Here is a 27,989-nt window from a genome sequence, read left to right as displayed (position 1 = left end):
CTTTCCTCCTGCTCCCGGGTACAGCACCATTTGCCTGTGATGAGACTCCTTCCTGAAATGGTGGCTTTGTCCCACTGCCCTTTCTGTCCAAAAAGACATTCGGACAGCTCTTCATGAAAAGCCCTTTATTAACTATCACCGTGGTGCCCACAACAGACTTATCAAGCCAATGTCCTTCCCTACACTAACTCTGCCTAGCCATAAAAAAATCCTTATAGGGTGTTTCCTAATCCACTTGAATCAGTCTCCATGAAAGGTGATAAAGGCATGTTCAACCACTTGCTCTCACAAAAGAGGCCCACAACCTCTTTGTTAGCCATAGAAAAGAGTAACTTTGGCTCCTGGGGATTCAGGACTGTAGAGATAGCAGGAGCCAGCCTCCCTCCACGTGCTTCCCCATAGTGTCGAATGCTGTGCACGCTGTACGGCTGCTTTGATGGAGGATGTTGATGCTTCCTCTACTGGAACGGCGGCCCTTCTTCCTGGGAAATGGGAGCAGCACTGTTGGAGCGGTGGCTTTGATTTTCATCGCCTGTCTGGTTCATTACCAATCGGGTAATGACTGACAATAGGCCAATCAGATCTCCAATATCACTATGTCAGCTTCATAATTAATACTACTGCAAACTAAGCTTATTGTGATTTAATTAGTAATGCTGTAATAATGCTACTGCCTGGGCTTAAGGTTACTAATTTATATAAATAGCTATGTTAATGTTTTGAAGCACCAAGTATTAATTGCATCAGTCTCGGTGTTAGACTATGGTTGGCTAATGGCAGCTGCAAAACTCAACAACTCTTAGTGTTGTGGGAAAAAAAAAGTGTTTTTCATCTTTTGCCTGTTGTTTTTAACTAGGCAAGAGGCAGCCACGGACAAGGCTAGAGGGATTTGGATAATATGGGCCAGGGAGCAGTATTTGAGATTCAAATCCCTTTTTGCTTGGATCTGTTATTTTTCTTTTTCCTTTCCACCATGAGCATCTCCCCCTCCCCTCCCTCTCCTCCCTCCTTCCTCTTAAATATATAAATAAATCTGAGCTGCTTGCATCGACAGTTCCAATTTGCCACAATTGGAAGTTGCACACATGAGAGATCTCTGTGCAGCCAGCTCGCATTTTATTTTCAAATCTAGAATTAAAAGGAAAGAAGAGGAAAAAAAAGAGGGCCATGGGAGCATAAGGAGGATTTGCATACATCAGAGCTCTGCATGAGCTAGGGCCTACTCTCTTTCTCTGGGCTTGAATAAACTACTAGAGGGAAAAGGGAACAAGAAAAAATGAAAATTGAGTGACAAAAAATCCCGACCCTTTCTCTGGGCTTGATGGAGGCTCATCTCCCCGCAATGGGGCTGATGACAGAACCCTCTGTTGGATGAGCAAGAAGTGTCTGAGATGGAGGGAAGAATGATGTAAACCGACACTGGAGTGGAAATGGGTCTTGCACTGGTGTCCACTAGACTCAGGAACAAACGTTAGACTCATAAACACTAGAGGTGGAGGAAGACACGGCACCAGAAGGAGGTGAATCTAAATAGGTATTTAAATTGGTATTTTTACCCTGGTTCTTCATCCTTTCCCCCGTACTCCTTCTTAGCCTTGCACACACAGCCCTTAGTTTTCTTACAGATGACAAACCTGTCCACAGGCAAAGAGCAGGATCACCCAAGGATGCCTGCATACTAGGAGTTGTTCAACGGCAGCAGCATGGACCTCAGCATGGGCTAACTCACACAGCAAGCTATTTTCTCTGCTGTGACTGCAATGTAGACATACCCACAGCAAGATCAATGCCTGATTTCCCAACACACCTCTCCAGCATGTTGCCTGTGAATGAGGGGATGTATCACCAAAGGTAATGGACTGCTCTGGGGCAAATAGAGCTGGCAGCTGCCTGTGGCTACCAATGCTGTCCCTCGGTGTCTGGGAAGCTGAACTTCTCATGAGGCAACTCCTAACACTGTTTTGCTGTAAGTATTTTAAGACAATTCAAATTTTTAAAAATTAAATAAAAACTTGCTATATTTTATCTTGACTGTTTTCTTCTGACTGGGTTTTCTAGGCCAGCAGAATTTCTTCACATTTCATGTAGGGGAGGGTCTGCTCATATTTATGAGGAAATACAAAAATGTGTGTTTTCTCTTTCCTCAGGTAACCCCCTCAGCTGAACGACTGTCTTGAAAGTGGATCAGGGCTAGATGCTCCTCCATGCAGGACTACTGCCACTGCTCTGTGCATGAGCTGGCGATGGACTGGAGGATGGTAATCCAGATCACAACCTAGTCCAGGATGGAGCACATGGAAGGGGCCTCTGCCAGCTGTGAAAAGACAGATGAGGGAAATACACCTCTGGTACTGACTGCTGTGGGAGGTGGGATAGCCATTCAATAATTCTGTTTCAGAAATTCCTGAGCATTTGTGGTCCCACAGATTCACAGTTGTGGTCCTACAGGCACTTAGAGTGTGCTAAAGTGGGTCCACTCTTCAGAATGTACTGAATTTATCGACATGGAAAACATCTTCCAGTTCATCCCACTTTTCCCATGGATTTTCCCCACTCCTTCATGGCTGAGTGACCAATTACCAGGATCACAACCAGCAACAAACAAATGACTCTCTGCAAGGAGATGTGGAGGTTTACTCAAACACAGGATCCCAGGCTGGCATGGTCATCTCCAAAGACAGTTACCCTTTCCTCCTATTTGCAAAAGAAGTGACAGAGATGCTGAAAAATCCTGGAACTGGTGGATGAGAAAAATCTATGTCAAATACAGCTGCTAAGTAGTCTGAGGTAAATGAAATGAACTGCACTTCCAATCATGCTCCAGCTATGACTGTACTCTAAGAAGCAGAGTCTGTGATAAATATAACTTGGCTGAATGCAAGAATTTAGATCTTGCATTAGATATTGAATTCGTTACCTCTACATGTGTCTATATCCAGAGGCTGTATGTACCCTTATCTCATCTATATCCAAAACGTTCTTAATTTCATTGATGCTGACACTTAACTCTTGAAATACTTCTTCTCTTTTTGAAGAAGATCCACTGGTAAGCCAAGCCATACAGGAACACCACAAAGATGTGACAATGTTAGGAATAAGACTCCCTTTGGGGAAAATCAGTTTGCATAAAGTCATGAAATATAGATTTATTCATTTTTAATGTATTTTTCTTTCTTCTTTCTCCTTGCAAAATTCAGGCCAGCTGGTGGGATTGACAGTAATGACTCCCAGAGAGCTGGACTCTAATCAGCTCAGCTGGAATAGACTGAAGGACTTTTGGAAATCTAAACCACTCCAGCAAAATGGATTTATCTTCTCAGTTAGTCACAGGTGCTAGTGGGATCCACCAGGTGCACTACTGAATAGCCCCATGTGGCATAGCTTGTAGAAATCTTCCATTGCTGCAGCCCTGTCATGACTTTTGTCTTGTTCTTCAGAAAAAAGTAGTCAGAAATGCGGAAGAAAACACACTTCAAAGTTGTCAGTGAAGTGAGTGATTAGATTTTTCCTTCCTAGTTCATGTCGGTCAGGGTTTGAAATCCCCGTCTGTGTGAGCAGGTCATCAAACGTCTTGGCCAACAAGACCAAGTCAGCACTTTGTACTGACCTTCATTACTCAGATTAGAAAGGAAACAAGCACACCATATGCCAGATGTAAAAGTCTCCAGCAATTCTCTTTTCAGCACTACACTCCTGGGTTTGGATCCCAGCCAGACTGTGCTCTTTGAAACTTATAAATTGCTTTCATCTCCCAGACAAGGTAAAATCAAATTGGTGTAAGCGATGTCGCATTGTTGATGAAGATGCAGACGCAAAGTTAACTCTAACATGGACTTAGCACACCATATGAGAAACATCTTAATAGGCACAGCTGCTTCTTCTGGTTGGCCTTGGGAGAAAAAAAAAACAACAGCAAACCCACCGGTGTTTCTGAAAGCTGCAGTAACTTTAAAGGAAATTGGTTTTTCTTTGTGCAGACTCTGGGTCTGAGTTGTGCAGCCTTTCCTAGCATGCCCATGAATGGTGAGGTATGAATCGGGACACATGGCAGTTTATAAATGGTGGTGCTATGCGGAGCTATGCGTGTGACTTTGCTTTTGATGTATTTATGGCCACTAATCTCTCTCTGGCTACAATCCCTGCCCAAGCTCTATTTCAATCTTCTGTCCATACAGGACTCATTTTATCAGGTTTTCCCATCTGTAGCTGTAACGATAATTGACTGTTACAAGTCTGTCAGCTCTGGAATTCAGCCGTTGAACAGAGCATTCCTCACCCAGAGACTGGGATGTGTTAGATGAAAGCAATTGGATTTGCTTTCCTCATTACACTTTTAGTAGACTGAATGGCAGTGTTTCCTCCATCCCTAATTTTTGTGATGCTGTAGGGTTTGCTATACTTTCTCCTGCTTTTGCAACCCTTACTCAAGGGCCTAGAGTGTTCCCTGGAGCTCTCCTTCCTTTTGCACTGCACTCTATCTGCCCCAAAGGATACCTGACAAACCCTCTCCCTCCTCTTCCCCTCCTCTACCTTCTTCTCCTCTTCTCTTTGTGGAGACCTAGTTCTCATCTGGGGTTCAGAAACCTTTCTATGCAGCTCTCATAACTGTGATTGTTCCAGGTGCTAACATCATACAAGGTGGTCCTCCCCTGCACAGAGGATGTCTTTGTGCCCATGGTGTCTATCCCTGGTGCCTCGTGAGAGCTGAACCCTTACAGGGTGCTCCCATCAGTGGGGGACCATGGTCTCTCTGCTCGATGTGGGCACTGATATTCGTAAATCCTGCAGGAGCTTTGTACCACTCAGAATTTCAGCTGTCTGTCAAGTTTGATTGAAATTGGCCAACTGGTTCAAAAGCTATTAGAGGAGAACTGACAGACAGAATGATTGCCGAGGAAATCAGGCTAAAAATATTAACTTCATGAGATAGCAATTTTGTTCTTTCAGAATTATCAGCATAAAATGTATGTATACTGCTTAGCACAGGCTTCTTCCTACCTTTCCACCGCTTCTTTTCCTTCCCTTCTACTGCTGTCTTTCTAGAAGGCTGGAGATGTGAACCCATCTCTCTCTCTTTGCCTAGCTCCAGAAATTCTGCAGGCTTCGCAGAGCAGAGGGAGGGATTTGTGTTTTGTATCTCAGAAAGAAGGCAAAATGACCAGGTTATCCTAGTGCTTGTACCAAGTGCATTTGCTTATGCATTTCCTGCGGGGAACGGGAATTTGTGTTGCCCAGTAAAACAGAAGAAAAATACTCCTCCCGCCTCATAGCTTACATTGGGCTTTCTTCCGTGAGATAAGGAAAGACCCCAAGTGAACCTGGCCTTGCTACTGAGCGAAAATGATCTGGACTAATGACTAGGGACACTCATCTCCCAGCTGGATCGTTTTAGTGGTGCAGCACGAATTTCACCAGGGGTGGATTGATACAGGAGGATAAGGAGCCAAGAGGGCAGGACTCTGTGCCCCATCCTGTCTCCATTGTCCCTGAGCAGTGTAGATTGGGGCACAGGGGACACGAGGAGAGGAGGGGACAGGCCACGCATCGCCCCCTTTCCCTCCATCAGTACCAGTCCCAGGTTACACAGCCCTTTCTCAAACACATTTTTCCCTTAGATTCATTTCATGGGCAACAGAAATGCCAGATGTGGTAGACGGCATGTGGAGGGAGCAACGGGACAGGAGAGCATGGGGACAGCAGCAGTGGCATGAAGAAGAGGAAAGGGGGGGCACAGAGAGAGAGCACGTACAGAGAAAGAAACTGTAAAAAGCATTAAGTTCCTCTTCGTATTGGCACAGCAATGTTTGCAGCATGGCTTAGCATGCCTCCTCCTGTTAAATAAATATTGTGACAGTTCTAATCCTAGTGAGCAGGGACGTAACCAGAACTTGGATTTTCACTGAGGGCAAACAGTAATGGGTACACTTCAAGTATTTCAAATAAGGCTCTAATTTAGATCTACAAAGACAGTGCTGTTTGTTAAATAAATATCAAGCTCATCTGGTACCAGGCCAGTTGTTGTGGTTAAGCAAGATACATCTAGCTAGTGGTTATTTAACTGAATGATGGTGAACAAACCCATGCAGACTGCAAAATGCTTTCTAACTGGCAGAAGAAGAGAAATAAAAAGGAAGAGAGAAAGAAGGGGAAAAAAAGAGAAAAACAGAAAAACAGGAAAAAAAAAGAAAAGGTAGCAAAAGAAGGACCTCGTTACCTTTGGTGTATGCCCTCTCTGGAAACTGTGAAAGCTATCAAAGGAGACAGCTCCAGCCTGACAAGGGAATTAGATATCATTTAATTGCTAAAAAGAAAATGACAAATGCTGTTTCATAACTAACATGCTACAACCATCTTATGAAATGTTAATTGGAATACCTTACACTTCTCATATACCTTTAATGAATTAATGGGGATGCCACTCTCTATTTATAGGCCAGTTAAATTCCTCAGCAACTCCATTTATTTCTTGTATATATTATTAAACTTCAGATGGCAGTTACATAATCAATATGCTGTCCTTTCATAAATCTAAATGAAGAAAATCCTGGGGGTCCTTTGGAAAAACACAGAATGGCTTATAAAGAATTTGTTACTTCTCTCTGTGAAACTCTCCAACCCCTTCCTGTGTGTAATCTCAGTACTGTGGACTTTGAGGTTTGGTGAGGTTTGTGTTGTTTTTTTTTAAATAAGAAAAGCATATGAAGGGATGAGATCTATTATACAGAAATGTCTTTAAAAAACCCAGATGGCTTGACTTCATTAAAATATGTATTTGCATCACATGGCATGTTATATTACTTCCCTGCTGGATCTGATTCCATGAGATTTTCCTATTCGTAACAGAGGTGAGCAAGATTGTTTCTAATCAGATTTGATGTTTCTGTGGAGGTCTTTGGAGTCATCAGTTAGGAGTGGGGTGGAAAGTAACACCACCTATATTAGGTATATATAACCTTAAAAATAAAATGGCAACTTTAGGATCAAGAAAACTGTAAGGGATTCAGTTCATATACACTACAGGTTTAACAGCCTGCGGCTACCTATATGGAGAAATAAGGGCTCTACGGTACTAGAAATGGTATAGCTTAACAAGACAAGAATTTGGTTGGACTGTGGAGCTTTTAGCCTCTACATATCTTATTACATCCATCAGCAGTTGATATTGCTTAAGGGCCAAGCAAAACTCCAGCATATGTCCCTTTGCAGATGCTCTTTGGCCTTTGTCTAATGAACTGCTGGCCTTTGCCTAGCTTCCCTCATGAAGCTGCCCATTTCATCAAAGCCAACAATATTTGCATTGCCTGGCAGCACAGCTGAAAGCCTGTAGAGGCCAAGGACTGAACGGGATACAAAAGGTGAACTATTCTCACAGCTGAAATACGCTATTGAGGAGTGAGTCAGGAACCATGCCTTACCCCTATGCCTTCTCTTCAGAAATGGCTCTTCTTCTGGACTTTCAATTTAACGCTCTTCTGTGCTTGAAGGAGACCTAATTGTAGATTTATCCATTATTTCCCTAGTTTCTGACCTTGTAGAGTTTGGTACCAAGTTACTGCCCTGCAAGCTAATTCCTGCCTCCAGTGGCCAAAAGGTCTACCGCGCAGGCAGCACATTCATGTACTGCTTTTGCTTCTGACTATTTCCTCACCCCACATCCCATCCTCACAAGTGGCAGAATATCCTTCCAGCTAGTGAGGATCCTGAGAACATTCTTCATTCAGCTCTGGTTTTGAGGCCTCCAGATGATGCAGGCGTCAGAGACAGTGGTGACTCAGAGTAACACAAGGATAACGCAAACATCTGGCTAATTTTTAAAGAAAGAGCTCCGGCCCATTCTTCTTTCCATTTCACGCATCTATTGCATTTTGTCTAGCTCCTCTACAAAGAAGTTTCTGGCTGCATGTTCCTCCATGGATCTCTCCACGAGTTGGTCTTGAAGTTCTCGAAGGCAGGGGGGTCCAAGAGTGCTGGTCGCTCTTTAAATGTCACTTCCTCCATGTTCAGGAGTGGTGCATCCCCCTGAGAAAGAAATCGAGCAAAGGAGGCAGGAGACCTGCATGGTTAAACAAGGAGATACTAGCGGAGATCAGACAGAAGAGAAAGGTCCATGGAATGTGGAAAGAGGGGCAGGCCACTTGGGAAGAATACAGGAATGTGGTCAGAGCATGCAGGGATGCGACGAGGAAGGCCAAGGCCCACCTGGAATTGAAGCTGGCAAGGGATGTCAAAAATAACAAGAAGGGCTTCTTCAACTACATCAGCAGCAAAAGGAAGGCTAGGGACAGTGTGGAGCCGCTGCTGAATGAGGCGGGTGTCCTGGTGACGGAGGATGCAGAGAAGGCAGAGCTACTGAATGCCTTCTTTACTTCAGTCTTCAGTGCCAAGGCAGGCCCTCAGGAATCCCAGGCCCTGGAGGTAAGAGAGGAGGCCCACAGTGAGGATGACTTTCCCTTGGTCGAGGAGGACTGTGTGAGGGATCGCTTAAGTGATCTGGACGTCCACAAATCCATGGGCCCCGATGGAATGCACCCACGAGTGCTGAGGGAGCTGGCGGATGTCATTGCTGAGCCACTCTCCATCATCTTTGAGAGGTCCTGGAGGACAGGAGAGGTGCTCGAGGACTGGAGAAAGGCCAATGTCACTCCAATCTTCAAAAAGGGCAAGAAGGAGGACCCAGGGAACTACAGGCCGGTCAGCCTCACCTCCATCCCACGAAAGGTGATGGAGCAGCTTATCCTGGAGGTCATCAACAAGCAAGTGGAGGAAAAGAAGGTTATCAGGAGTATTCAGCATGGATTCACCAAGGGGAAATCATGCCTGACCAATCTGATAGCTTTCTACGATGACATGACTGGCTGGGTAGATGAAGGGAGAGCCGCAGATGTTGTCTACCTAGACTTCAGCAAGGCTTTCGACACAGTCTCCCATAATATCCTCCTAGGGAAGCTCAGGAAGTATGGGCTGGATGAGTGGTTGGTGAGGTGGATTGAGAACTGGCTGAATGGCAGAACTCAGAGGGTTGTCATCAGTGGCACTGAGTCTAGTTGGAGGCCGGTAACTAGTGGTGTCCCTCAGGGGTCAGTACTGGGCCCAGCCTTGTTCAGCTTCTTCATCGACGACCTGGATGAAGAGTTAGAGTGTACCCTCAGCAAGTTTGCTGATGACACCAAACTGGGAGGTGTGGTGGATACACCAGAAGGCTGTGCTGCCATTCAGCGTGACCTGGACAGGCTGGAGAGTTGGGCAGAGAGAAACCTGATGAGGTTCAACAAGGGCAAATGCAGGGTCCTGCACCTGGGGAGGAACAACCCCATGCATCAGTACAGGCTTGGGGTGGACCTGCTGGAGAGCAGCTGTGCGGAGAGGGACCTGGGTGTCCTAGTGGACGACAGGTTAACCATGAGCCAGCAGTGTGCCCTGGCTGCCAAGAAGGCCAATGGCATTCTGGGATGCATCAAGGGGAGTGTGGCCAGCAGGTCGAGGGAGGTTCTCCTTCCCCTCTACAGTGTCCTAGTGAGGCCTCATCTGGAGTACTCTGTCCAGTTCTGGGCTCCCCAGTTCAAGAAAGATGAAGAGCAACTGGAGAGAGTCCAGTGGAGGGCTACAAGGATGGTGAGGGGACTGGAACATCTCTCCTATGAGGAGAGGCTGAGGGAGCTGGGCTTGTTCAGCCTGAAGAAGAGAAGGCTGAGACGGGACCTTATAAATGCTTATAAATATCTGCAGGGTGGGTGTCAGGAGGATGGGGCCAAGCTCTTTTCAGTGGTGCCCAGCGACAGGACAAGGGGCAATGGGCACAAACTGAGGCACAGGAAGTTCCGTCTGAATATGAGGAAGAACTTCTTCCCTCTGAGGGTGACAGAGCACTGGAACAGGCTGCCCAGGAAGGTTGTGGAGTCTCCTTCTCTAGAGATATTCAAGACCCGCCTGGACAAGGTCCTCTACAACTTACTGTAGGTGACCCTGCTTCGGCAGGAGGGTTGGACTAGATGACCCACAGAGGTCCCTTCCAATCCCTACCATTCTGTGATTCTGTGATTCTGTGGTCTTGACACTGACGAAAAAGTCTCCTTGTCACCTTGGATAAAGGAATATTCTCTAACAACCTCCCACACTTGGGCAGTTTTACTCCCTCATCTTTCAGTATCCTGGGACACTGATAGGAAGGTCATGTTTAGTGGTACCGTCTACTCTCCTGTCCACTCACTGAATTTCACATGTGGTCTTCTTTGCCATTTGCTGCCCCAGTACCTGTTTTCTGTGAGTCCTCTCTTTATGAGGAAAACTGGCTTCTAGCTTGAAAGTTTCTGCTTCTTGTGCCCATAGCTTATAAACAGACTGGCACCACTGCAGGGGATGATCTTCAGCTTTCCTTCAACCTTTTAGAGCCTTCCCACAAACAAGGGCAAAGCCTTTCTGATCCCTCTGCGTCTCTTCCCCCCCTCTTCAACAAAGGATGAGAATGAAACCTGCATCTGCTAAGGTGACCAGCAGCACAAGTCAAAAAAAAAAAAAAAATGCCCTGATCCTTGGCAGGTAATGAAGAAATAGATAATGCAAATAATTCTCCACTGGCTGTTGCTGTGAGTTTGTTTGCATCCATCTATCTCCATCTTGTCATGTTGCCATTAGTGCTGCTCATAATACAGACGTTAACAAGGGCAAAAGGGCGACCTGTGGGTCTCCTGTAGTGACCTGCAATGCTGTCAGCCTCGAAGTTAGCTGCAGATGGAGTTTACTCCAGGGATAGTGACCAGTCTGACATACAGACGGAGGGCGGAGGAGGAAAAGTGTGAGGACACAAGCTCAAGCAAGCAAGAATTCACCATGCCTGAACCAAGGCACTTGTGTTTTCTTTTGCTCTTGCCTGTCATGCATTTATTTCAATGTGGGGCTCATGCTGGCTGCACCAGACTCCAGCCCAGCTAAATGGTGCTGAGCCAAACTTCATACAGCAGCTTGACATGGGAACCGACGCTGTCTAAACCCCAGGATGATTTTGCAGTGCAAGGGTTGATTTTTCCCATCTGCAGACCCAGCTTAACTCTTTTAGGAGATCTGAGGTATATAGCATGCATGGTAGCTTGTCCCAGAACCCCCAACATAGCCCACAGTCTCTGGTATAAAGGCAGGGCATGTAGTAACCTCAGTGACACCTCCATGCAGAAGTGGCCCATCACAGTCTGATGGTACCAATGTCACCAGGTTGCCCAGGTGGACTCCCGAAGCTAAGTCCAGCTTAGACCCCTCTCCACAACAGGGAGCATTATGGATGTGTTGTCAACTCCTGGATGTGAAACACAGATCAATCCCTCTTTTTCTTGGCTTTTCAAGGTATATGTTTTTTGTCTTGCAGCCCTGTGCTCTCTGGACACTTGGGACATGGCACCGTTCATCAGAAGGGTTGACTCTCTGTCTCAAAATAACCCATTATGAAGTCTCTCATTTAGAGCTGGAACTGAAAAAAGGATAATTGAGATACAGCCTAGAATTTCCTGAAAGTGTTTGTATCCTGGCTTTTTGTTTAACAAGCTAAAAAGGAAGCCCAGGTTTTTGTTCTGAACGCATTATGCTGTAGTCAATTTTTTTTTTTTCTTACCTCTGTCAACAAAGCTTAGTACAAGTGATCCCAGTTGCCTGCTGGAAATGACAGGAAGGGAAAGGGGTGTGGGCACACACAGCCATATGGACATAATGGAGCAGAGAGTGGTGCTCAGGGAGAAATTTCACCTTTCACTGTGGGGAGAGGGGAGGAGGGGAATGCTGCTCCACAAGCAGAGGATGTGCCTGTTTTCACTATATGCAAATAGCTGACATGCTTTTGGCGAGAGGAAAACTAAACATTTTCCCCAAATTTGGACTGCACTAGACGTATGCATCACACTTCTCCAGAAATGTGCACACTGATGTGGTTTGACACACATACGCAGATACTCCTTTGGTAATCATTTAGTGTACTAGACCTTGCATTAAAACCCTGGCAGAGGTCACAGGCAAAAAATGAATTTGCTCAGCTTGCCATCGTCATTAGTCCGTACCAATTCTGGCTGAGAGTACAAGTGAAAATGCATCTACAGTTGTTCTGCTCATCATTTCTTCATACCAGAAAACTGTTGTGCCATTTGGAGCAATTTATTGTGATTGGTATCCATTTCTCCAAAACTACTCGGGAGAGGAGCACTGAGAGATGTTGTGGATCATGATTATGAGGGTTTTGGGTGGGCTGAGATACCTACATGTGCTCCTGAAGTGGGACACAACCACAAGGAGCTCCATGAAAAAAGAAAGCTGGCTGTAACAGAGTGGAGGTTTAGTAACAGTGACACAAGAAGAAGAACAAAATAGAATTGCAGAAAGTGCCGGGTGCATGAGGGAGCTGTGCAATGGTCAGCACTTTGAGGAAAAAGCATATGCAGCATCTGGTTTTGCTGTGCATCCTTCGGGGCTGCACATTCTTCGATTTTAATGAGCCTCTTACCCACCTGCTGAACAGTCACCTTATGTCACCTGAATCTGTCAGGTGTGGTGCCGGCTTTTAGACATGCAGAGCACTGAAGCAGCAGATCCACGGTGAGGCAGAGTCCTGAATCATATGGCCTGGCTGCAGGATGCCCTTTTGCAAATGGCAGAGGAAATCAGCCCTCGAAAACAACCCCCTTCCAAGCCTGCTGTTCACTTGGCTACAACGTTTGCCATTGCTTGGCTGTAGATTACAGGTTCAGCAGTATGCTAAACAGCCAACATTCTGTTTCTGCCAAGGAACAAGGCTCCCGACTACTGAAAACTCCCAGGGGCCCATTGGAGCTGTTGCTAAGCACAAGGGAAGCCTGGTTAGCAAAAGTCAACTCCATGTTTTTCCGAGTGTGCCTCAAATTTTCTGCTCCACCAGTCGCACTTGCTTTTGGACACCATCCTCATGATGCAGAAGGCTCTTTCTAACAGGCACGAGGATGCCAGGCCAAGTCTATCTCAGCAAACAATGGCCTTTATGAAGCACTGCTGCTTTTGGATGCTGTTGGACCACATCTTTGTGATGACTGTAAGAAACTAGGTCAAAGTTTCTCCTCTTCCCGCTGTCAGCTAGTTGGAGACCTGGCGCAATACTGGACAACCGAGTCACATCAGATGGACAGCCTGAATCAGTCCCTGCTGACCTAAGAACCTCAGATACGTTGTACATAGGATCTCCTTCACTTCTGCCAAACCACTCGAAGTGTTGGGGAAAGACGTCCTAGTCAAAAAAGGCTGGGATCTGTGTTGACATTCTGCATGACTTTTGCAATATCACACAGTGCAGAAGACGCACTACAAGCAGTCTCCAAAGGGATAACTGGGCATAAACCTGTCAGGAAAATTAAAGGGCTGTAGATCCCTGCACCAATATATAAGCCATGTTAGTTGTATTATGGAAGGCCCTAAATAATGGCATCCTTTTTAGCTACTTTCTGTTTCTGGACTGCATCTGGCCCTGCTTTATTTAAACTATTATATATGGATGTGTTGTTTAAGTAACAGGATTTATGGAAGAAAACTGGCAGTGTTTTGAGCCTTGCTTTCCAGGCAGTGTTCTGGGTTTCCTTAATCACTGAGGGCTGATGTGACTGTCCATAAAAGAGAGGGGTTATTTCTGTTTTAGCTTTGCTGTTAAAAAGCTAACCAAAAGCATGTTCAGGCTGCAATCCAAGCCATAGTGAGCTCTCTCTCAGACGGAAATACACAGTGAGTTACACCATCACTTGAGTGTTTTTAGTGGCATCTCTGGAAGATAAGAAATAGTCAGAGAGCAGCAGAATCATCATCACTATTAATTAAAGCTCATCGGAAGAAAGTCTTGATTTTCTAGAGGAAAGTCTTGAAAATTTTCCAGGTAAATGTGACCATGAGAAGTTTCAACTTCATTCTCATGCAAACTCAACTAGAAATGATTACAGCCAAATAACAGCATTAAAGTGGAAGGAAATTACTGCATTGATTGCTTGACCCGAAGAACAATAATGGTCCTCATCTATTACAACTTATTGTCCATAATATTAGTGTTACACAGAAAAGTTCAGATTAAGTCCAGGAAGCTGAAAGTGAGACTGAGAAGTAGAACACTACCATGGTGAGGGCTCCAGTCCCTTTGCACAAAAACAATCCATGTGAGCAAGGGTGGTCATTTTTCTGCAAGCAGCAGAAATGTTATCTACATCCACCAAATACATGTGTGTTCAACGGAGAGACTTTTAGGCCAGCTGCTGCAGCAGGAATGAGGTCCCCCACAAGGAAGCCAGCCTTCAGCTGTGAAAGATACTGCAGAAAAGAATCAAAAGCATCTTTCTGTCCCTCCAGAAAAAGACCAATAATCACCTCAAGCTTTGTTCCTGGAAAACAGGCATTTTAGAGGGAATTAAATGTATGTGCTGTTCTGTACAGGCTCTTGGTTTGCATTTTGTTGTGACCCACTTAGAGGTAATCTCCTGTGACATGTCCCATGGTGTTATTCCTAGGTTAGTCTAGACCCATTTTCAGGGAAATGTGCCCCAGCTGGAAGGGACCTAAAGAAAAGCAGGGCAGAGAGAATTCAGCCCCCAGCTGAAAAGTAATTATTGATATTTTTTCCCCCATATTTTTCAGTGAGTGCTGGTGATTCAGGCACCCAGTATCCCAGCAGCTGGCACAGAGATAAAAAGCTTCAGCCCTTGCCTTCCCTAATACCGGTTTTGCTTTCCCCTCCTGTCTCCTGTATCCTCAGAGGGAATTGTGTAAAGGGCCAGTTTTAGCCTCATAGCTGCTTAGAAATTACTACTAAGCAACAGTACCGCTCATTTGTATGAATGAAGGGTAGGGGAGTGTTGGTCACATCCCAAAGACTAAGCAGGTCTGGTTGATGCTCTGAAGGGAAACAAATTGTTGATTAAAATCCAGTTCCTGTTTGGCAGGCAGGAACTACAAACATGATGATAAGGACAACTCCTGGGTGGCAGTCTCAGCCAAGGAAAGATTACTCCAAAAAAGACTTTTTTTTTACCCTCGAAAAGATATTGGCAGGCCACTGGCAGGATAGCTCTGCCACGTGTGTTGAATGTAAGATCTTTACCGTGGGAAGACCTGCGGCATGGCAAAGACAAGATTCAGCCCAGGACCAGTATCACACCAGTAGCTGGACTGGGCACCTCAGGAGACAGGCTCCTCAGTGGAATCTTCCAGTGTACAGTCCTTTCCCTGCTTAGACCCTTTTCAGTTCATCATGTATCATGTTCCTTATCTAATGAGGAGCTAGAGGATAAATACATTGAAGAAGTCCATCAGTGCTGGATTATATCTGCTGCAGATGCCCCACAGTCCCAGCGGAGTGTGCATTGTCAGAGAATTACCCTCTAGCTTGCCCACTTTGATACCCACAAGCGTGGGTTGACCATAACCATGATCAGACTGTACACTGCAGTAGAGCAGTAGCATACACTCTGTGGAAAAGTCCTTTGCTGTGCCACATAGCAGCAGTCATCTGAAACTGCTTTTCATCCATGGGCTGTGGCTCCACTGAGAAAACACACTCTGTCTATAGGTTTGTACACCTGCTGGGAATGTGGGGCAAGATGTTTCAAATCAGAAAGGCTTTAAGGGGCTCTAAGGTAAGCAGGTTTCCAGTCCCTGCATGCACCCTGCCCATATCCTTGCTTGAGAGGGCAGTGGGGACAGGCAACTGCTGTGGTGCTCAGAAGCTGTGTGATGTGCTGCCTCACTCCATATTTGCTGTTGCTTGCAGCAAAAAAATACTGGGCATTCATAACTGTGCTGGCACACAGGTTTTGGAAAAATAATTGATAACAGCTTCCTGAACTTTGGGTAAATAATTTTTACTGCTACTGTGGGTTTTTCACCTCCCTTTCTAAAGCCCTCGTCTGCGGTGCTGTGTGCACCAGCAGATTGCAGGGGTGGGTCCCGACAGCTGGCGTGCTTCAGATCTCACGTGGCAACTGCACGCCTCGAGTCCCCGAGTGCCACGCAGCCACCCTCCTTCCTGGTCCCCCTGCCACTGACTCTCGCTCGAGCTGTTATTTGTGTCTTCAGTGCACAGCTGGTCGGTTTTGAACAGAGGGGTGGGAGGGGAGGATGGAAGGGGCAGTGTAGCCGCAGAGCCAGCAGTCCATCACTCCTCTAGGATGCACAACCCGAATGAAAACAGGGATATTAATAAGATGTACAGTGTTGAGACCTGCTCCTTTTTATCTGGGCACAGTTTGTCGCAGGAGGCATCTTCTCCTCAGCCTCTCGTGGGGAACTCGTAGCACAAAGACTGCAGGCAAAACGTTTTGTTCTCCGGCCATGCCAGTGTGACAAGGCCACCTGTGTTGGGATGAATGAAACTGGATTGCAGATCCCTAAGGAGAATATGTGCAACTTCGAGAAGTGACTGGTGCTTTGTCAGACAAATACAACACACAGTGGGAGGAGATGTCTTGAATTTGCAGCAGTGGGCTGACTGACCCATGTCTGTGCCTCTTTCACCCATCTCCGTGACAACGCTTGCATGAAGGGTGCAGGAAAGAGGTACTTCCATCTAAATGGGAGTACCCAGAATCCTCTTCTTGTGCTGGGACATGTTCAACTTTTGGAAAATTAAGTTTTGTTTCTACAGATAAAATAAATATCTTGAGACTTCATTGACCAGTAACACACCGTGAGTTACAAGACAGCTGTATCCTCAGGGTGGCCTAGAAGCTGAAATATGCTTCCATAAAATGCTCATACTTTACAATTAAAGCACAAAATGGTACAAGCCAAACGACTATCCACGAACAATTTATGAACACACACACACACGCAAATGCTTAATGACTTGTTCCTGAAACAAGTGAAAAACAGAAGAGGCAAGCAACGCCCCCCCCCAATAATTAAAATCAACACTTCTTGTTCTGTTTCAGGTTTTCTTGACAGCATGATTCCTGCTTTATAGCACCCTCACTCTTCCGTGCTGAACTCCTGGGAACCCTGGCTGATCCTTCTGTGCCACTGCCTCTGTCTCTCAGAGGTCATGTGAAGATGCTGCATTTGTACGGGGTCCCAAGCTACTGTCCAGAAAACTCAGGGAGAAACCTGTGGTGGAGGAACACATTACACACTTGAGGAGCCACTAGATTCTATCCAGAGCACATAAACAGCTATTCATGAGTCAACAAGGATGTTCTCCAAGCCCATAAAAGCCTGAAGTGCTCTCAGTATCATCCCCATGCGGCTGGAGAGGCTCTTGACCTGGGTGAGACCTTCGGTGTGGAGTAGAACCGAAAGGCAGAAATTTCAGCCCTCATCTGCAGTGACAGCTCAGGAAGAAAGGCACCACTGGGAGAGAAAGAGAGAAGCAAGTAAGAAAGAAAAGCGAAAAAGGTAGAAGTGGAAGGGAAGCAACCCAAGACCTCTTTAACGTGTCTGAACATTAATAACACTAACCACTCTGGCTGCGAAAGGCTGACAGTTAATAATCACACAAGTTGATGGTCACTGCCCATAATGCAGCTGACAAACATTTCCACCAATCCTGGTGCTGAGTCCCTTCAGATACCAAGGAGTAACGATATCACCGACCCTGAATTGCTCTCTCGTCTTTGTGCAGCTTCTGCACAAGAAAACACCACCCCATCTCTCCATGTTCCTGCAGCACTTTTGATTAACACTTTAGCATACACAGGTCATGTCTACTTTGAGCCATTTTTCCACATACAGGTCTTGGGGCAGAAGACCTTGAGAAAAAAAAGCAGGAGCCTGGGAAAATTTTCCACCACCTACATCCTTATGTAATGGCTGTTTGCCATGACAGGTAACTGAGGTCTGTCCTCCGCTCCCCACCCCAGGCAGGCAGGAGATTGATGGCTATGTTTGAGTTTGCTGTTCCTTCCGTACTCCACCTGACGCCTCAGTAACTCTCCTTATTTTTGCACTAAAATGTTGGCAAATACATAAATATCTTCTGTCACCAGGAAGCCGTGTCCATTCGGTTCTGCCTGCAAACACTGCTCTCCCCTCCTCGCCCCCTGCAATGCACCGATTTCATGGGCCTTGGGGGAGGACCTGGGAGTCACAACTCATAAATTCCCATCATGTCAGGCAAATGCTTTTACATCATTCAAAAGGAAAATCTGCTTCCCCAAAATAAATAACAGGATGTAAAGAGAGTCGATGGGTAAGACAATGGGGACACTTCTAAATCACTGTGCACTGGAAATCAGGCTGGGGGTTTTGGAAGCCGTGGATCAGTTCTTAAAGAAGGCAACACAGGGAAGTTCACGCACATGAGGAGAACAACACTCTTCTGCCTTTTGCAATCAGCAGCTAAAATTTTGACTGAAAATGTATGTGTGGTCAGCGACAAGGGTGACGAAATAAAATACAGGATTCAGTGTGAGGTGAGGAATGAGAGACTCTGGAGGGACATGGCTTTGGAGAGACACAGAGGGTCTTGAGGCAGAGCTGGCATGAATGGATGCTTCCCATGGTGCCAAGATTAGTACATGGAGTGGTGAGTGCATGGCTAACACTGTCACGAGAAGGAAAACAGTCATTGGAGAGTTGTAGAGTTAAAAAACAAAGGAGTTTTGCCCATCACCATAGCTAGTACGTCTCCCAGATTTGGTCATATCTTTCTCATAATCTTTACTACTGCTTCATACACTCCTGCTTTACCTCTTCACCTCCAGCCCTTTTTAGCTAGATGAGGTGATGGCATCATTAAAAATATGGCTGTTTTCTCACAGTGTGGGGAGACACCGGCCAGCCACGTAGGTCTGACTTGACACAGTGACACTGTGTAAGGAAGGCTACAGAAAACAGTCACGGAGAGGAAAACGAGGGGTGAGAGGTGGTTGGCGGACTCCAGAGGGAACCAGGCTGGCAATCTGGGCTTGGCAGTTGGTAGCAATAAGAACCGTGGGCTCCGTAAGCCTCAAACAGATCTAGTTATTTTTTACAAGAGTGGATAAAAGCCTTATAAGGTCGGCTGGGCATTTCTCTGTGAAGAGGCCTCGAATCTACTTCCATTCCTTCTTTCTCCCTCCCTCCTCTTCTATTGCAGCAGTTAAAAGAGGACACTGGATAGAAAACCTTTCCTTGCAAAGCAACCTCTGTGTATTGCCTAAAGCAATCAGCCAGCAGCTTCCCTTTGTGAGGAGGAAAGTGGGCTTTTTCTTTTTCTCCCACATGTAATCATCCCTTTCAATGCTTTCCTTTCCATTTTGAGCTGTCCCTTCCTTGGCTCCCGAAGCAGCATATGCGTCACAGAAGCCACGAGTAATGGAGAGGGAAGGGTGGAAGTCCTGGGTTCCCATCAAGAACCTAGGGAGCAGGGTGGCAGGGCCAGCATGCTCCACTCCACGGTGCTGCACACTGCGGAAGTTAAGGCCCATCCTTAAGCACTCCTTTGCTTTAGCAGGAAAACCACTCTTGGGAATAACATATTAGTTTTAACTCCCTATTCTCAGTGGCTCTTCCTTCTCACAGTCTGACTCTGGCTTTGCTCCTTGCAAAGCTGCTGCTTCTCTCAGCATGTTTGTCCTCTGGCTGTACTCAGAGGCTGTTATCAGGATTTAAGGCCTTTGCTGTTTCAGGCACAGAACAGGTAGAGCGAAGAAGACTGCCTCTGCCCCAGAGATTTTAGCACTGGAAGGTGAGTTATAGCTGGCAGTTGTGAAATCGAGTTGTCCTACCAGTACTACCCCATGGGCAACCCATTCCCCATCACTCAAATGTTGGAAGATGATGCCTTGGATGACTGAAAAGTGAAGAGCAGTATCTTTTTCCTCCCAAGATCCTCTTCTATATGTCAAACTTTCGGCAAAGCTGGACAAGACAGACAGCCTTCCCTGTCCCTCAGCAGTTACACTGCATCTTCCTCCTCACTCCTTGGGATCCCCAGATCTTGCTCAGCCCACGTGCCAAGGCCACGTGCAATCCCAGGGGTCTTCATCTGTCTTGTGTAAGGATCACGCGTCCTCGGAGACGGGCAGGTGGTAGCTTTTGCTGCATGTGTGAACTCACACATGGGCACTAACAAAGTGAATGTGAGAACAAGTTTTTTGAGACTTTGCAAAAACAAACCCAGATGGCATTAAATAAACTGTGTTGGAGGGAGGTTAAGCCTGACTTATCCACACTCCCTACAGTGAGCAGTGGGAGGACCGGAACCAAACCCCAGGAATCCTGCTCCCTCGTGGTCTCTCTCATCTTGCTAGTAGCACTTGCTGCCTTGTTTGTGGATGTCCTCCCTCAGCCCCACCGTGGGGAAGTCAGGTAGAAATGCATTTGTTATGTTCAGGGTCCCTTTGTCTTGAGCAGGGAATTAGGGAGGGACAGGCGCATCCCCTGCGCAGTGCTTCTGCCCGGGTGAGCTGTGGGCATGCTGTTTCTGTTTGCTTTTGTGTTGGGACTTGGGGGTGGGGAACTGAGGGGGAGGAGAGGAAAATGTTCTGTTTTTCAAGCAAGCTTGGGGAGCGTGGTGGAAAAAGGACCGTTCTCTCCTTCATTGAGAAGTTTGGTCATGGAGGGCTGACTGTCCTTGTTTCCTAAATGTGTATGGTGCCCTGAGGGAGTGTCTGGTTTTGATTAGATAGTGTCTTGTGGAGAGTTCTTGATTCTGGGCTACAGGACTGTGAAAGGAGAATGTGTGACGCTTTCCCTCCCCCGTGATCCGTGAATGAATAGCACCTCTGCCCAGGCAGGAGAGAGGGGCCCTCAGGCCAGCTGGGAATGTGCATTTATCACAAAGCAATGAAGTAGCAAAGATACTAGGAGACAGAAAGGATTCCTCTGCTTTGTTTTGCTATTTCATTTCTTCCATTCGCGTCCCCCCCCCTAAAATGGAGGAATATCGCATGCCCATGGGAAGGTTCCCAGAGCAGCCAGTTCTCTCTAGGAAGATACATTCTCTGGAGACAGTATTGTGCATTAAGGTTTAGTCTGGGGATGCAGGAGACCCATGGGGTCCAGAGAGGGAACTCCACATTTCCCACTCCCATATATGGCTCCTGCTCAGGTGCCGGGGGAGACCTGCTGCTCTGAGGCTGGGGATCCTGCAAATAACAGCAAGGAAAAATCACCGGCAGGGATGTGATCTTCAACCTCATTCAAACCACTCGAAGACCTAACAGAGCCAAGCCCTGGGCTGGCAGATGATCTCCCTAACAGTGGTCGTTGCAAACTCTGCTTGGGACTTGGAAAAGTCAAGCTGTGTTTTTTCCATGCCTTATGCCATCAGTAGAGGTTGTGCAATTGGGAAGATAACAGGATCACTTCTCTTTGCACTCTGTGGAGCTGAGGTGAGCAGTAAACACTTGTTCATACTGGTAACAGGGAGCAAACACGACTTAGAAATAAGCAGGAATTAGCACGTGCAGCTTGATGCCATTTTTAACAAGGTCACGTTATTAATTAAGATGGTGCTTTTAGTAGTGCTTTAGCTACGTGTTGATAAACAAGCCTGCGTTTGTAGACCTAGAGACACAATTTCAACACTGTCCCATTTTATTCAAAGAGTTCAAGCTTGCAAAGATGGGGGAATGAAGGACAAGAAAGGGCACTCTCCCATACACATACACCCTTTTTTTTCCTTCTGTAGGAAACAAAGGTTTCCTCTGTGTGGCTTTGTATCTGTGTATGTTCCTATCTGATGCATTCACCTTGAGAATTTTTTGCACAGAGTAGCACTGACACTCATTAGCCAACTGGGTGAGCTGAGGAGTTCTCTCTCCAGGGACGCCCTGAGGGAGGACAGACTCTCTCTAAAGTGAAGTTCCTCTCTTTCTGAGGATTTTTGCAAGTGCTAGTTAAGCACCTGAAGGCCTGGCTGACTCTCCCGGATAGAGACTGCAGAGCAGAAACTGCAGCTGAAGCATTGTTAATTCATCAGCAAGGAAGAACCTAATTGTTTGTTGCTCTGGCGACTGTCATGATGACTATGCAAATACATTTTTCCCTCCTTCTCCCCAAGTTCTGTGCCCTTTGATAGTCCCTAAGGATTTCTCTTATTTAAGTTCAGCTGCTCTTCATTTGCATGAGTCATCACACTGGATGACAAGGTAAGAGAAAAAGAGTGTGAGCGCACAACGTGTCAGGCAAAAAAGGAGGCCTCATTTCTCTGAAAGATGCTTATTTCTGAACCGCTCACCAAGACCCTTCTTATGAGATATAGCACCGATGAGATGCTGCCCAGTAATTCCCCTCAACATGTCTCTCAGGCTGCTTTAAGATGCATGAGGGCTCAGTGGGTTTCCCGCAGAGGTGTAGGCGTCTGTTGCCAGGTTTAAATCTTTTCACAGTGAATGCTGCAAACCAAGGGGACCAAGTGCTCCCCATTTTTCCAAGAGAGGAAAAAGGGAGCACCAAATGAGGTGAGCACTCAGCAAGCACAGAGTGAGCACAAGGGTGTTGTTCTCAGCCTAGTGTGTAGGTAAACTGTGAAAATCCTTCCCAAAGGAAATTCTGAATACTTAAAGTTTGTGTAGGTTCAGGGAGAGAACGAGCATGTTCATGGAAGAATAGTCCACCTGATTTATCAACTAGGAAGATGTTGTGTCTCTGGCTCATTTACATCCCCAAACCACGAAGAACTGGAGGACAGGAGAATATTTGGATATGTATCACTGTACCCCTGCTTGACTCCTGTATTAATCTCTAGGTTCTCCTTGAATGCTGGGAGTGGTGAAAAAGCTCCACACCAGGGAGAAGGGCTCACCACTTGCAGGATAGAGGTCAAAACTGAAAATTACTCAAGCCTGGGCTAGGTAGCCCTGGGGGTCTCCTACTTCAGGAAACCTGAATTTTGAGTCTTGTGAACGGACAGAAGAGGTTATTTGCAAACACCCAGAGCCTTTATGTGATAAATATTACCTCAAATTGGTTGGCCAGATTAAAGAAGACGTAGACAGATAGCTGATATTACCTCTGAATGTAGCAGGCAGAGCTGGAATCATTAAAATAAATGTCCTCCCAAGATTCCAGCTTTATTTATTATTATCATTATTGGTATTATTAAAGTGTCTAAACGTATCCTGGTCTCCAGGGTACCACAGAGAATGATAACCCTGCCAAAATGGCCATCCATACTACTGGCTGGAAACAGACAGCATGGCGAGGAGTTGCAGCGAGCAAAGAGAGCAGGCTGTAAGAGACCTCCGAACACCAGGGCTAAATAAGCACTGGTGTCCCTAGGTGGACATAAGTCAGGTTGTACCTGCTGGCATTCAGGGCACAATTCCATGGGAACTGCAGTGTCCTCCACTTTAGGAAGATGTCCTTATGCCCACTGATTTCTACCAGGCTGTGCAACCTCTTAACGCAGGGAAGAAGTAAAAGCTGTGCAGCCTGGTGTGTCTTGGTGCACACATGGCCCAGACATAAAGACATCTAAAAACAGACTCTAACGTTTTGCCCACTCTCGCTCTCTGTGGGGCCTTCTCCCCTGCCAGAGCATTAATGCAAAATAAAAGTGGAAGGGATAGTGTGGGGAGTCTCACAACTCCCACTCGTCTTCTCTGCAACAAACAGTGAGGCAGGTGCTACAGAAAAAGTTGCTTTCCAATTTAGTTATAATAATGTTGTGTCAATCACCAAAATGCTAAGCTGTATGTAATGATTGCCGTATGAAAAACATGTATCCTTTATAAGGTGTACTTGTGTACTTACTTCATAATATGCATTTTCATTGATCTATATACATAATTATGTTAGTATAAAACCCTTAAACATATGCCTGCAATCTTATTAAAACAAAGAAACTGAGTTGAAAACTGAGCTAATTCAACCTGGAACCTGCAGAGAGGAAAAGAACAGAGCCCCCCCTCCAGTCCCTTTAATTGTGCCTGAAAGATCAAAAATTCTCCAAAAGGCTAAAAAGCTAAGTAGAAGAATATGGCAAAATGGGAAGAATTGTTTTGTACCAGACTATGTGTTCACTCTCTTCCAGCAAGCATTGGCTGATATCAAAGCACATGTGATGGTGTCTGAAAAATTCTCCAAAGCTTTCTTTTTCATCCCTGAGCTTCTTCTGGATCATTTGTCTTCTGCAGTGCTCCTGTTTTATTATTAAGACTGTCGCAATTACAGGGCTGGCTGCAGACTTCCCCAGGACTTTCATGCACAGCTCCCTCCCAGCATATTCTGGACATGTTTCTTGCTCTCCCCAGGGTGCTACTACCTGGTTCTCCCTCTCTCACTCCTACAGTGCCCTCTAATTTTGGTATACTTGCCCATTCAGAGTGTTAATTTTAGCATAGAAATGAGGCACTGAATGAGAAAAAAAGGAAGCTGAACGAATAAAGTCTAAGCATATGTCTGTCAAGTCAAGATGCTGGCTATCCCCATCAGTTACTTGGAAGTGCTGAGCTACCCTTGAGGTGCTGTCCTCCATGGTTTTGGTCTGTCTGTCATCGCTGTGCTTCTACCTCACCCTCAATCTGATGGTCTTTTAAGGTAGCCACGACCTCTGGCTGTATTTCCTGCTAGGTCCAGGCATCTGGCAAGCTGAGCAGGGCTGAGCACAGACATCAATGATTCTATTGTTCTACGATTCCATGATCAAAGTAAATGGCTTCTTCATCATCTCTTGAACACCTCCATAGAAAGGTCTTCTCGGGTTGACGGCTTGCTTCCTAGGTGCAGTCCTTACTGAGCTAAAGTAGTGTGTGCATATAGCCAATATTAAAGGCACAGTCAAGTAACACACATCACAAATCCTCCCCCCACAGTGGAATTTTGGTGAGTGAAACGTTTCAGTGAACTTCAGGAGGGATTTCGATTGCATGCTGAGTTTCTCCCACAGGTAATTCACAAAAATTGATGTGAGTGCCTTTCCAGCCACTGGCCTTGCTTGGAGGTGCCCGTGAGTTTATTACTAATTTAAATGTTGTTCTCCCAGCTTGCAAGAGAGTTAAATATTGCACACCTCTCCCATGCCTTCCAGTGCTCCACCTATGGCTTCAGGTCATCAAGGAAGTACCTTCATAAGGAACTGTTAATGACCCATTTTTCAGGTATTTACAACTGATTTAAAATGATCTCAAGGCTTGATCCAAGATAGCCATAAACACAATGGGCTTTGAATTAATGCTCTGCTGATGAAGGTGCAGCTATTGGCTGTGCCTTTTCTTTGCAACCAGAAGGAGCAATTAGGAAACCTTTGTGTTGCACTATATCTTCCTCTACTGCCAGTTGCCTGCTTGTAGCCATTACCTAGAGAAAAAAGAGGGGGGAAAACAGCTAAATAAGAACCTTTTCTAACTGTATTTTTTATCTTGATTCATCTTAGCATTTATACATTTCACAAGTGCTTTTTATTAAAATAAGAAGGCTAATGAAAGATGTCTGAGTGGGTCAATTAACCCAAGTCTGAACAGGTCATTAGAAACAACAGAGAAATGTACAGGCAGTCACACCCGACAAGCGTGGAAACAGGCCAAATGAGTCAGATGAGGAGACTGATCATTTTAAAACAAATATAATTTGTTTGATTTGTTTTCTTCTCCCTCTCTAATAGAAAAATTGCTTTGAAGAGAAATAGTAGACCCTGTTAATGATCTTCTATTTACAATAGTCACTGTTTTATAATCCTCAGACTGGACTGTGTGATTTCAAGTGTGTGTGCAAATAACATGAGACAATTTCATTAGCCTGGGCTGGTATTTTGGGGAAAACACTGCTACATCCAGCACAGTTAGAGAAGTATCAATTGCCACTTGCACCTCTGAGCTACTCATTTGACTGGATAGACTCCTCTCCTAATTTAGGCCACCACAGTGATTGGTCTAGACTGCAAGGTCTTTCCTACGGGTCTTCACACTACCCAGGGACTTGATTCGAAGATCTGGTAAGAAAAACCTAACAGTACAATGTATACTGTTAAGCAGGTATTCTTTATTGCAGCGCCGGGAACATGGGGGATTTCTCCTCCAAATGTGCGCGCCAGACACCCTGTTGCTTCAGGTTAAATACAATCACACAGGTAATTATTCATTATATTTCTAGGAACTAATTAGCATATGTAAGTATCTTTCACGCATGTCTGTTAGTATCTTTGGGTGGTCTTCGGGGGTCCCAAGATGAAGGCCCATCCTCTTCATCACGCTGTTCACTGATTGACATTTGTTTCTGCGCAAACTCAGTTCTAGCATCACGTATATCATGTCCTTCAGGTTGTTTTGCTCCGGTCTTGTTGCTCTCTTGGTGCCTCCTTATCTCTGTAGCTTAGCGCATTTGCCCTCCCAAGGCCGAGCTGTCTGGAGTAGAGTTATTTAGGAGTCTCTTTTATCCCACAATTATCCCAATTATTTGCTGAGAATCAAGACCACTTTTGTTTCACTTAATTATTTTGTCTAACGACTAAGTGATAGCTTGTGCCCATGTCCTTCCACTACATTCCTTAATGAGAAAACAGGGATTAGTGTAACAGTTATATTGTTAGATCACTATGCATGCAGAAATACAAGTTACAGTACTAAAGACTACTAAAAACTAGAAAATATTAAGGCTTTTTGTTATAGTTTCACATTTCTTACAATCCCCTCTATCATTCTCTGTAGTATTATAGAGTTCTTTTTCTATACCTGTCCTTTATGATCTCTTTAACTACAGGAGGAAGCTTCTCCATAATAGAGACAGCCATTACGATCACTGCAAAGCTTGTTGAGTCCGTCTCCAAGTGCCAAATGGGTCCCTTCCCCTACCCACCTCCTCCCCTACAACCATGAAGGAGTCTGAACATTAAAAAAAGGACCCCCTAATAAAACTGCTGGCTGTACAAGGGTTCTTTGCTTGGAGAGAGGAAGCTGTGGCAGATGCTAGTCATGTCATGCAAGAAACTGGTGGAAGAGGGTGAGGAGGATGTGGAGAGGTTCTGTTAGGTCGTCCTGAAGACAGGCATGCTCACCTACCCCCATGTGAGCCCGCAGGCACCCCAGGCCTGTCCAGAGCCCTCCTCCTCAAATCCTCCTGGCTTATTAGCATGCCACAGGGCATGTTCAGATCTGCCGTCCGCATGCTGCCAGCAAGATGGCTCTGCGAACAGGACGCTGGCAGGAAGCAAAATGCATCCTGCTTTCAGCCTTTGTAACGGCTGCTCTTTCAGAGAGCAACAGACAACCCGCAGGAACACTCGGAGAACAGAGCAGAACAGATATGACAAGGGAAAAATTTGGGGAGGCAAGTCTGAAACAACAAATTCTTTTTTCATTCTACCTTTCATGGCTTACCAAAAGAAAGAAAGAGCCTATCAAGGACACACAGCCAGCCTCTCTCTCTCTCTTTCACTGTCAAATTTGTTGCCTCGTTTGGGGTTTAGAAACAAATGATTTTCTTTTTTTTCTTCTAAATGAATTAAGCTATCTGGGGATGGATGATGGATTCAGGAGATACAGGGTAGGTTATGAGCATGCTCTGTTGCTTCCCTGTGGGACACCTGTACTCCTGTATCTGCAGACATTGACCCAGTTACTAAGCCAGCACCTGGATACAAACTCCCTGTGACCACATCTCCAACTTGCTGTATTCACTGTATTTTGTTCAGGGACTTTTGCATTCTAGTGCCTTTTTATGCTAAGTTGGCATATGTAAGTGAACTCCATTTTCTGAGCAATTCGCTTCATCCTTTGAGATGTCCTTGTTTTTCTTTTAGTCATTTGAAGCAGGTCCCCTCCTCTCTCTCCTCCTCCCCCCCCCCCCCCCCCCCCCCCCGCATCTCCCAGGATGACCTGCTAATTTAAATGAAAAGAGATTGCAGCAACATTCTCTTTGTCACTATAAACTCAGGAAGGCTTTCCCCCTTCATCGAGGACGAAAATTCAGGACAAAAAGCCTTATTTACTCATCCTGTCCTCCCCTCTCACCACAGGCTTCTCCCTTAGTGCCATGATGTTTTCTCCAGTCTAGTTTTACATGTCCTTTTTTCTTCTTTCTGTGGAGCAACGCATCTCCAGTTTCACAGACCTGTTATGTAGTGTTTTCAGATATTCAGGCTAAGTTTTCCTTTG

This window comes from Opisthocomus hoazin, chromosome 11 (genome assembly GCF_030867145.1).
Source record: "Opisthocomus hoazin isolate bOpiHoa1 chromosome 11, bOpiHoa1.hap1, whole genome shotgun sequence".
Taxonomy (NCBI): Eukaryota; Metazoa; Chordata; class Aves; order Opisthocomiformes; family Opisthocomidae; genus Opisthocomus; species Opisthocomus hoazin.
This window is presented reverse-complemented; position numbering follows the sequence as displayed.